The 12587-nt window shown below is 38.8% G+C and overlaps 1 pseudogene; it reads left to right on the top strand.

Moving 5' to 3' along the window:
* The first annotated feature begins 7376 nt into the window (after window positions 1-7376).
* LOC106384011 lies at window positions 7377-11992 on the top strand (annotated as a pseudogene).
* Window positions 11993-12587: the final 595 nt, after the last annotated feature.

Below are 12587 nucleotides of genomic sequence, written 5' to 3'. Positions count from 1 at the left end.
TAATTTCGAAAGATTTATTTAAAGAAATAATATATAATAAATAGTCATCTTGCTTTAATTGATATGATATGTTATCATATAGTTGGTATTAAATATTTCTAGTGGGATATAAAAATCGAATTGGACCAATATGTTTTTCAATTTCAATGTGAAGTTGACACGTAGGATTAATTAACTAACTAATTGATTGACACATAAGCAAAAGATATTTTTTAATTATTACAAAATTGAAGTTATTTCTTTTCAAATGTTCTTAAATTAATATATAGGGGACGTGGATTCGATAAAAAAAAATATTCCAATGTCTTTGCTGTGAATTTTACTATTTCAGTTGTAACGTGTAAGTGCAGTAAATGTCGATGACATCCGCCTATTAACTTTGAAAATTAGTTATTTCCTAGACATTATTCCAAAAGCAATTAGCCATTTTTTTTTACTATTATTTTCACGCACAAAACGGATATGACTACTAAAATGATGACATATTTTATGATTAAATCTGACATAAACAATTATATTTAATGTTGATTTATATTTTTGGTAATTTTTTTAGAATATGATATACATTACATTTAAGGCAATTCTCTCAAATAATCATTTTAAGTTTTTATCACAAAATAGCCCTCAAAAAAATAAAATGACCAAAATAGTCCTTTTTATTTTGAAAATTTTAATATTTTTTTTATTTTTAAAAATTTGAACTCATCCCCAAAACTCAACTCATTAACTTTAAACCCTAAGTTTTAGATTAGTTAACTCTACAAGTATAAATGCATAATTATCCTTCAATAAAACTTCTTTTGGTCATTTTTCTCTTTAGAAGTCTATTTTTGTAAAAATAAATTATAAATAACTATCAAAAAGAATTTCTGTTACATTTAAAGTTAATTTCTACATTTTGTAATTTCTTAGAAAATATGTAATGACTCATACATCATCATTAAAATAAAAATATCGAATATTACATTAAAATTTTTGAAATATTATTGATTATTTTTCAGAATCATACAATTTTACCACTAACAATTTCAAAAATTTCTACTATTCTTTTTAAATATTTTGTTAATCGTAAAACCATCAGTAACTTTTATATATCTACAAATGTTGTAAACTGTTTTGTTTTAATTTTTTGATAATTATATAATTTAATATCAATTTTTATTAATTTTATACAAATTAATTTAATATATTTAACCAACAGAAATAGATAAAAATATATCTAAGATCATAATTTTAAATATATACATAATTACATATATTCTTAAATATAATTTAAAATAAATAAAAACATTTTTAATCTTAATTTTATGTTTAATTAAATTAAATTTATAATAAAATATTGATAAAATAATAAAATTTCCAATATTAATAAAAATATTTTTAATATAATCTAATTTTAAAAAAATTATTATTGAAAATGGTGCAGAAAAACATCTAGTTCTTCTATAAAAATAAAACTAAGGAAATTATAGAAATATTGTTAATTGGTACTAGGAATCGTCAATGGAAAGTCATGCATTGTTAGGCCATTGACGGAGACAACACGCGTGTTTGCCCATTGGCAAGTTCTTAACACACTATCTCAAAATAAAATAAAAAATTAATGGAAACTGATGAAAGAAAAGAGAAAAGTTTTCATAATACATATTTTCATTTGATTATTAGTTCTATTATATAAAGAAAATTCAAAGATAAATACATAATTATTTTTATTTTTTTTGACATCAAATACGTAATTATAATACTAATATTTTTTTCTTTCAGAAACTGTGACTACCGATTATCATGTTCTATTAAGGGATGCTGCCTAACTTAGTCCCTACTATTTTCATGCCATTGCTTTTATTGGAGAAATGGTAATTGGTTACTTATGAAAACAAAATGGTGCGCACTCCTATTACTAATAACCATATTGTAAATTTATGATTTCATTGGCATTTTAAATGATTCAAATATTCATGACATTTTTTTTTTTTGTTCAACTAAGGATTTCATTAAACTTAATAAAACGGCAGTTTAGCCCACTAGGGATCCATTACAAATTGAAAGTAAAGATAAACGGAGAGTTCTTTTAGCTAACTCGTCGGCTTCCTGGTTCTGAGTTCGTGGCAGAAACGTGAAGGAGATTGAGTTAAACGTAGAGGAGAGTTGATGGATGTCGGTGATGATTCCATAAATTTCCTTATCCTGCATCGTGGTGTTGATAGCTCTGATGAGCGTTGAAGAGTCGGAGAAGACTTTGACATCGGGGATCTCAAGTTCTACTGCCATAGTGATGGCTGATCGAATCGCTAGGGCTTCAGCCATCAAGGGGGAAGATACGAAGCTTTGAGTCTCCGATCCTTGTCTTTGTTCACCGTTGCTGTTCCTTTTGAAGATCCAGGCTAGGCCTGCCCTCATTGAGTTCTTGTCCCATGAGGCGTCTGTTCTACAAGTCATCGTTCGAGTATGATTCTGATCTTGGGGCAGTGATTGTCGTTTAGTGGATGATCCTGATCCAGGTAGTGGCTTCTGTCTTGAGCTTTCCTCAATTTGTGCTTGATTCCATTCCTTTCCTTTGCTAGAGTAATGCCTTTTGTTGCGATCTCCACAGGTGTCGATGCTTTATCCTCAAAGATTAGCCTGTTTCTTGCTGTCCATAAGGCCCAAAGGATCCATGGGAGCACGAAGTTTGGAACTCCAGTTGGGGGGAGACAGATGGCTGATCGAAATTTGACTAGCATCGTCTTCATAGTGTCTTCCACAGCTACGATCACCGCCTGTTTCAAAGGTACAAATTCCCAGACCTTTTTCGTAAATGGACATGAAAAGAACAGGTGCATTGGCGTCTCTTGTTCTTTGCATCTTGGGCAGTTTATGTCTGCGGTAATGCCTCGTCTTTGCAGGTTTTCCCCAATGGGTATAGCGTTTTGGATGATGGACCAAAGGAATACTTTCAGCTTCGGAGAGAACTTTCCCGACCAGACATCTTTGATCCATAGGAAGTCTTGTTCCTCTGCCTGTTGGGTGTGGGGCTGTCTCAGCGCTGCAGCTGTGGCGTAGCCTGATTTTGTGGAGTAAATTCCTGATTGTAGAGGTTGCCACACGTAGATGTCTGTTGCTCCTGTGGTACTTGGTCGTAGGGATTGGATCTGTGCTGCCATTTCTGGTAAAATCTCCGCAATCCTTTGCTTGTTCCATCTCAAGTCTGTTGTAAGGAGGTCTGAGACTCGCAAATCTAACACTGCTTCTGTGCAGGGACCAATCGGCTTTACTCTTTCAGATAGTGAGATCCACGAATCCTGTCAGACCTTCGTTGTCTGTCCATTTCCAATGACCTTTCCAAGGTTTGACTTCAAGAGTTCAAGGCCATGTAGTATACTGCGCCATCCATGGGAGCATACTGAAGGTACAGACACCTCTAGAAAACTTTTGTTGTGGCAGTATTTTCCTAATAGGATCCGTGAGAGTAGACAGTTAGGCACTGTGAGGATTCTCCATGCTACTTTGGCTAGGAGAGCTTGGTTGAACAGTTGAATGTCACGTAATCCTAGTCCCCCTTTTGCTTTAGGTCTTGTCAAAGTGTCCCATGCTACCCAACACATCTTTCTCTTTCCATCTGGTTCATCCCACCAGAATCTAGTTAATGTAGATTGGATCCGTTTACACAGTGAGATTGGTAGTAAGAAGCATGGCATTGTGTGATTTGGCATCGTCGTCAGGACAGATTTTAACATTGTGAGCTTCCCTGCTTTTGACAGGAATCTAGTGGTCCAACTCGCTGCTCTATGCCTTATCCTATCAACCACAGATGTGAACAGGTCCTTCTTCTTTCTACCAAAGTGTTCAGGTAAGCCAAGATATTTGCCTAACCCTCCTTCCTTGGTAATGTTGAGAATTGATTTTGCTGTCTCCTTCATTTCTGTGGGTGTTCTTGATGAAAAGGTAATTGCTGACTTGCTTCTGTTTATCTTTTGTCCTGATGCTCTCTCGTATTCTGAGAGTATTTTGACTAGGTTGTTGCAGCAGTCAGTTGAGGAGTTGCAGAAGAACATAGTATCATCTGCAAACAGCAGATGATTCACCCGAGGGCATCCTCTTGCAACTCTGACTCCTTGTAGTTCTCCTGAGCTCGCTGCGTTTTTGCACAAGCCTGAAAGTACTTCGCCACACAGTATGAAGACATATGGGGAGAGTGGATCTCCCTGCCTGATTCCCCGGTAAGGCTTGACTGATCCATACGCTGCATCGTTAATCAGGTAGGAGTATGAGACTGTTGTGATGCATTGCATTAACCATTGAGTCCATGTGTCGTGGAATCCTAGCCTTTTAAACACCTGAGAGATGAATTCCCATTCTATCCGGTCGTAGGCTTTAGACATGTCAGTTTTGACTGCCATAGGACACCATTTTTCTGCTTGAGATGTTTTCAGATACTGCAGGACTTCATGTGTTATTAGCACGTTATCTGATATGACTCTTCCTTGCACAAAAGCAGATTGGTTCTCTGAGATTATGTTGCATAGCACCGGTTGTAGCCTCATGGTTAGGATCTTCGAGATGATTTTATAGTAAACATTGCACAAGGCAATAGGTCTATAATCTTCCACCTTTGTAGCGTCTAGCGTTTTAGGGATTAACCTGACATGAGTTTCATTTAGGGATGGTGAGAGTATTCCTGTAGTAAAGAAACGCTGAACTTCTGTTACTATTGCAGGCCCGATCACTTCCCAGTTTGACTGAAAGAAGCTGGCTGAGAATCCATCTGGACCTGGTGCCTTGTCAGCATGGATGGCAAAGGTGGCATTTCTGATCTCTTCGGGTGTCGGCTCCTTTATCAGTTCCTCATTTGTTTCAGGGGAGATGCAAGGTTTCAGAGCTTTTTCAATTGTGTGTGCACTATCAAAGTGGTTGGAGGTGAATAGCTTGTCGTAGAACTTGCATATTACTCCCGAAATCTTCTCTTCTTCAAAGACCGGTAAGCCATCTTCATCCTCTATCACTGAGAGTCGGTTTCTTGCCCTTCTCCCTTTCGTAACCGCATGGAAGTAGCCTGTATTCGCATCTCCTAGAGCTAGCCACAACTGGCGGCTCCTCTGCTTCCAGAATTCCTCTTCTATTTTATAGGCTAGGAGCAGTTGAGAGTTGAGCTCCTGAATCACCCCTTCAATAGGGTTCTGGTCACTCATAGCTAGGTCCAGTCGGGTTTTGAGCTCCTCGATTTTCTTTCTACTATTCTCATGATGTTCCTTGCTCCATTTGCAGATAGCTTTTCGGCATAGTGTTAGCCGCCTTTCAACTTTCAGATGCTGGTGCGTGTCACATATATCTTTCACTATCTGTTTGACTTCAGCGTTCTCTCTCAATCTGCGATCATATCTGAAAATTCTGCGGCATTTTCTCCGTGTTGTGTCCAGGAAGGAGAGCAGGGGTCGGTGGTCTGAGCCTTCAAACTTTAGGTACTGGCTTCTACAAGCTGGAAACTGCTATGTCCATTCGCTGTTACTCATTGCTCTGTCTAACCGACATTGCACCACATGTGTGTGTCTTTTCCCTCTCCAGGATAGGAAGCTGCCGTGATGTTTAAGGTCAAATAGTCCGTTTTAGGACATGAATGATCGGAAGGCACAGAATGAACCTTCTGCTCTATCAGGGCCTCCACTCTTCTCGCTGTTGTCAATGATTTCGTTAAAGTCCCCAATGAGAAACCACGCTTCTTCTGGGTCAGGGTGTAGCAGTGAGAGCTCGTTCCAGATTGCTTGTCTTTTCGTGTGGTCTGGTTCTCCATAGGTGAAAGTAGCTTGAAAGGTTATCCCCTTGTGGGAGATGATTGTATCAATGAAGTTGTGTGAGCTACTTCTAATGGTTAGGTTCACATCCTTTCTCCACCCTAGGTAGAGACCTCCTCCTCCCGGAGAATGCGGTGATACCAGATGGGAGTCTAGTTGCAGCTCTTGTAGGTCTTGTAGGACTTTGGCATCAGGGTTTTTTGTCTCCATAAGGAAAACAATGTCTGGAGAGTTCCTCTTTCGGATCTCCTTTAGGCGCTGGACTGTTATGGGGTTCCCCAACCCACAACAGTTCCAGCTAGCTATGACTAAGGACCCGGGTGTGGAGGAGCTTGAAAATCCTCCTTTTTCTTTGAAATTTCCGGGATTAACTTGATCTTTGGTTGATTGTTTGTTGCAGACGGTCCGACTGTGTCAGATGGAGCTTGTGGTATTGACTGCCTTTTAGGAGATCCCCTTCCCAGCGCCCTCGCTGATCTTCCTAGGGAGTGTTGTACCAATGATAAGAGCCTTTTCTTCGAGCTAGCTCCCCTATTTTGTTTTGGGCTAACTCCTGCAGTCCTGAATTTTGCAGGTCTTCCTCTCTTTCTCCCCGAGGTTCTTGTTGGTGGTTCCGTGACTGTTACGTTACTAGGTTGTCCCCCCGTCGTTGTATCTCCAGGTCCCATGAGTAGTAACGGCGCATTTATCACTTCACGAGAGATTTGTTCAGTCGTGTGTTGGGATTGAGCTAAGTTTGCTATAGCTGTTGCGATGATCCCTGCTGCAACTTCATGTACTTCTCCTCGTGCTTCACTCTGCATAACCCTCTGTCTCCTTGCTGAGCTTTCAACAGGGTCTGCGCAGTTAATGTATAGATTTGTGGCATCCTGAATTTCCTCCAACACCTGTTCCGTGGTTGGGACACTTTGGATGGTTGGTGGTCTCCACTCTTCGTTTGCAGCTTTCACACTTGGCCTTAGTTGCACTGGTGGTGGGTTGCTTTGTTGATCTCGGCCCTCGTCAAGCCCACGTGGTTTCTCCCTCCATTGCAGTAAGTGATTTCTTGTATAAGTAGTTCTTGAAAGTGATTGTGTCCGAGTATGACTATCTCTGTGGTGTACATACTGGGGAGAGTTGGTTTCCACTCCCTTCGGGGCCTGCTCCCTAGGCTTCTCAGACATTCTTGAGCTTGATTCTCTAGATGGGGTCGTTCTTTCGGGAGGGGGGTTTCTTGTTTGCTTTGTTTCCACTCTATCTCCATAGGGTCTTCCATGTCTGTCCACACGTTGGTGGAATTTGTGGTCTTCTCTGTATGTATTTGTTGCAGCTCTATTGGTCCTTTGCGGTGATCTCAATCTGCCTCGGTTGAAAGTTTCCTCCTTCTCACTGTTTGTTCTCTCGAGTTCGTGAGGTCTAACAGCCAGGTCTCGATGGTGTTCTCCTTTGTCAGTAGCTTGGCATTGTTTCCGAAGGTGACTGAGGCTTCCACAGGTTGAACAGTGGTTCTCCAGCCTCTCATACTCAAAAGTGAGGGTACATTCTTCTCCTGCATCAAATTCCATTACTGTTTCCTTTGTGAGTCCCTTGAGCCCATCCATGGAGACTCTCACCCGAGCTGATGTTTTGGTGAGTTCATGGTTCTCTAATGTCCCCAATTCCTGTCCTATTTCACAGATGACTTTATCGTGCCAGTAGTGGAGAGGGAGCCCTTTGATTCTTATCCAAAAGGGGATCTGCGCCGGGAAGGATGAGGAGATGACCGGTTCCCATTTTTGGAGAATCACCATCCAATAGTCAAAATGGTATGGTCGGTTATCAAGTACGCTCTGGAGATCATCTTCCCTCTCAAATCGAAACTGGAAGCAGTCGTGGCCAAGATCTGACCCTACCGCTCTTCCTCTTAGGTTCCATTTCCTGGGGAGTGACGGAATCAGGGCCCTCATACGCTGTTCTTGAGGGTTTGTGAATCTCCCTATCAGGGTGAGAGAGTTGTCTTTGACCAGATCTGTTGTATCCAGGTATGGAGCTTTCATTCTTCTAAGACCCTGATTTTGTGACGGCTGCGCCAGTCCTTTACCTTTTTCCATAGCTGAGAAGCGTTTGTTCATGTTGCCTTGCGCCAGAAGAGAGTATCACCCTCAGGAGGCCCTGGGAATGAACCGTTGGATACTGGAGGAGTAGAACTGTCGACTCCAAGTATGCACTTGGGGGCGGTAAGTGGGGTGTAAACGAAGCGGGATTTGGTTACTGAGGGAGTAGATCAAGCACAATGAGAGTTGGAGATTGGGTTGAGGCGGTGTAGATCTGGTGGTAGGAGGATCCAGATTGTCAAAAGATGGGGAAAGTTGCTTGGAAGATGCTTCTTAGAGAAAAGAACTAGGGTTTGGTGGAAGAAAGTTCTAACAGATTTGAAAAAGTTTCTAAAAGGGGGAAGTTAGGAGTGTTGTCACAATCCTCAAGATCCACGCTTTGCTCCACATGTCAACGCCTCGGGGATAGTGCCTGGGAGAGAACTCTACGACCAGCAACAAAAGTTCCTCTCTGCTTTGAGTTATGCGTGATGGTCTTATTCATGACATTTTTAATGTTAATTATTCATGAAGTCAACAAATACGTAATCTAGTAATTTCCACTAAAATTCATCACTAGCTAGAGGTAGGATCATGTGTAGATGCCATTCTTGTTGGTTCAAATTTGATTCATCCTTCAAATTACAATTGACTAGTATTCTTGATTGAAATACGAATTTTTATAGAAAGTATGAAAAAACTCAAGCATAAAATATCCATTTATATAAATATGGTACTAGGAGCCGTATGCTCTGACGTCTTGTTATGTACATCAGTACATACATGCCTTAGTATTCTAAGTTTATCTCTTTCTGCCATGGATGCCAACCATGCCATCTGTATGAACAAACATAAAGAAAAGGAATGCGTGTAAACGTTATGACCTTTCCTTTAATTGGGATGGTTTTGAGGCTGCTATTTCGGGCTACCTTTTCTTGTTCTTAGGGATGATCTTTGGAACTTTGTTCCAACTTCCAAGATGATGTTTGTGTTTTGTTCTACGTCACTTGCTTTCATTCTCTTTCTAGATATGAGATTACGTACTTTTGACCCAAGTAAATTGAAAAGTCATTTTTTTCTTAAACCTACACATAGACTTTGAACTTCTCTCCATAATCTATTGTTTTACGAAAAACTTTCAGGGGTCCTTTTTGCTATCAGGACATTATATTCTGCCATTTTAATTTTTTTTTTAATTAATTAAGTTGAAGCTTGAAATTCTTAGTTGCAACTTGCAACCAATCAACCTTAAATCCACAGGCCAAGAAAATTTCATATTCACCGTAGTAACATTGGTTCATTGCAGCCTTTAAACGATGAAAAGGGTTGAAGAAGGTAACTACTAATCAAGAGAGTCAAAATAATGGTACTGGCCCATGAAGAGCCACTTCTTGTGGAGTTAAAATAGAAATGCATCGAAGTACGGCACGATAATGGACCCAACGCTTCACATGGTGCCAAAAATTATACATGTGCATTGTGCGAATTCATCTTATAAGGGCGGCTTTGGAGAAATAGTACAGATAAAGTAGAGAGATGAGAGATCCCATACATATTTTATATTTGATTGTTTTTCTTAGGGCTGGATGTTAGGAAGTTGACTGGAGCTTACTTAAAAAATTTCCAATAATTTTTCAACCCATTATTTTTTGAGAGGTAGATTCTTATTCCATTAAATTTTGAGGAGGTAAATAGTACTTTGAATTTGTGGAGTGTATATATATATATATCATAATTTTATAAATAACTTTCTATATATCATATTTTAGTACATATCGCTATATTTAAAAAAAAAAAATATTTTTCTACATTTATACTATTTATAGTTATATTTGACTCTATACTATGTTATTTTAAAAAAAAAATACTTTATTTAATATATTTTTTCCAGAAACTTATATAAAAAGTTATACTATATCCAAATTGTTAAGGATAAAATAAAATAAATGAAAAAAATCACTATGTATTACTCCCTGAAATGACCAATCTACCCAATATCTTTCCCTATATAGAAACTCTCTCACGGCAACAACTACCTAAAAAATGGCTTCCAAAAAAATCTCCTTAATCCTTCTCCTCTCCCTATTAAGTTTCTACTCTGAAATCGTCAAGTCTCAAAACTGTAACTGCCCCCCAAACGTCTGTTGCAGTCAGTTCGGTTATTGCGGTACCACAGCCGCTCACTGTAGTCCTACGTGCCGATCAGGTCCTTGTAGAGGCAGTGGAATACGTCATCTGGTGCTGATGCTGTTGGTAACATTGTGACACAAGGATTCTTTGACGGCATCATTAACCAAGCCGGTAATGGTTGCGCCGGAAAAAGATTCTATACCCGTGACTCTTTCATTAACGCCACCACTACTTTCCCTAGCGTTGCTAATTCTGTTACTAAACGTGAAATTGCAACCATGTTTGCTCATTTCACTTACCAGACTGGACGTAAGAATCTTTTTCCGGTTCTATGTCCTTTTTTTTTTATATATCAAGAATTTTCTTGGGTTAAACTTATACTTCTATTTTGATGACCAACATGGGTACGTCCTGATTTTGGGGGATAGGTAATTTACGAAAAAGTTAGAAAATAAATTAATTTTGAGAGCTTATATTTATGTAAACTATTTTATAAATTTGAGAGGTAATAGGCCAATGTTACCCATGACCAGTTCGGATGACCAAGAGTGGCAAGATACAATAGTAGACTAAAGACTATGGAAACAATTATTCTTTACGTTTGCATTTACAATGGTGTTTGAAATGTACACATAATTATTAAACTACTATAGCATACAAAAGTTTGTGACAATCATATTATCTAGATGTAAGAGATTCATGCATACCTCAAATCTTGGATATTATAAAAATTGAGCATTTGATTTGATCTCAATTGGTCCGTTTGTTCCTAAGTACTAACCACTATGTTTCGTTTGCATATCTATATTGCACAGACTTCTGCTATATAGAGGAGATAAACGGAGCGTCACGTTCATTTTGCGACCAGAGCAACAGGCAATATCCATGTGCACCGGGAAAGAGCTACCATGGTCGTGGTCCGCTCCTACGATCATGGAACTATAACTACGGACCGTGTGGCCAGAGTCTCGGCCTCGACCTTTTACGCCAGCCTGAGCTGGTCAGTAGTAAGCCAGTTGTGGCCTTCAGGACGGCTATGTGGTTTTGGATGAAGAGCGTGAGGCCTGTGCTGAACCAGGGATTTGGAGCCACCATAAGAGCTATCAGCAGTTTGGAGTGTAACGGTAGGAACTTGGGTGCAGTAAATGCAAGGATTAGGTACTATAGAGACTATTGTGGGCAGCTTGGTGTAGATTCTGGTGCCAATGTCACTTGTTGAAAAGTCTTCGAACATAGACGAGATGTGTGACAAGTGAGTGTTTTAGGTGAAATAAAAAAAGAAGTTATTAAACATGTAATCTTGTGAAAATGAATCGAATTATAAAGTAAAATAAAGATTTGTTTTCATACATATACGGTATCTGCTTAGCTTAGGTATGTTCGCAAGAGTTGGTATCTTGGTACAAAAAGATTGTATTTAAACGCAAGAAAAAATTGCATTTGATAGTAAACGAAACGGTGCGTTGTCAAAGTCTCAAGGAGATTTTTTTAAGAAGAATAGTAAACGGTGCGGTAGTCAAACAGAACGGAACGGTCTAAGCGGTTTGAATGATTACAATTATACGATAAGACATATTGGAGCGTTCTGGAAAAGTAAAATTATTCCAATCGCTTTCACAGTTTCACACAACTCTTTATACTAGTAAATTACTATTTTTGGTTGAAGAAAGCAAATAAAAATAGTAATACAAATTTCATTATTCAACTCTTTTATATTTGAATGTTTTCTAACGGAAATACCTCAGCCAGATAACCCAAAAAAAACTTTTATTTCTTACATAGATATTGAATGGACTGGGTCTGGCACATAAGACCTCTGTTCTAAAACTCGGACGTGCAGCCGCCTAGGCGTCCGCATAGGCGTTCGTCGGTGGTGCACCGCCGCGGTTTTAGCCAATTCGTTACAATAAGTCGGATAAGCAATAAATCACTTAAAACCCGACTAATCGCCGCCTAATTGTCCAGAAATCGGACAAAAAGACCAATTTGAACAGTAAAATTTTGGATTTTGAAGACAAATGTTTGGGCCATAAGACAGCCCATTTGCTTGAGTTGAGCTGGGATCTCCTCTATGTATTTATAGAAGACTTTGAGGCTCCTCTTCTAAGGAATTAGTCGATGTGGGACAAATGCCACTGGTTTCTAATTTTTTTTTTCTGACTTGTGCTACTTAAAATAAAAGAAAGGTTGCATCAGAGTAGAATCGAACACCACACCTCTTACTGCAACAATTGCTAAGTAAACCACTGAGCTATGTTGATTATTCGTTAAACATTCACATGTAATGGTATGTATACATATATTTATAATTTAAAACATATAAAAACTAATCCCCGCGTATACCCCGCTTAATCCCCGATTTTTCGGTAACTCGCTAGGCCCAGGATTGCCGCCCGACTAGCGCCTAGCGTAGTTTCTAACAGGGCATAAGACACATAACCTTCTAGAAGTAAATAAACATAAAATAAATGTCTTTGGATTGTGAGATGACGACGATTATCGGCTGTGTACTCTCTCGAGAGAGATTATAGCGAATTTTGTTAGAGCATCTCTAAAATACATTTTATAATAATACACTTTATAATTTCAAATCTAAGATACTCTCTATGACTTCAAATATGAACAAAAAAAAACTTCA

This window comes from Brassica napus, chromosome C3 (assembly GCF_020379485.1).
Source record: "Brassica napus cultivar Da-Ae chromosome C3, Da-Ae, whole genome shotgun sequence".
NCBI classification, from domain to species: domain Eukaryota; kingdom Viridiplantae; phylum Streptophyta; class Magnoliopsida; order Brassicales; family Brassicaceae; genus Brassica; species Brassica napus.
This window is presented reverse-complemented; position numbering and strand designations above follow the sequence as displayed.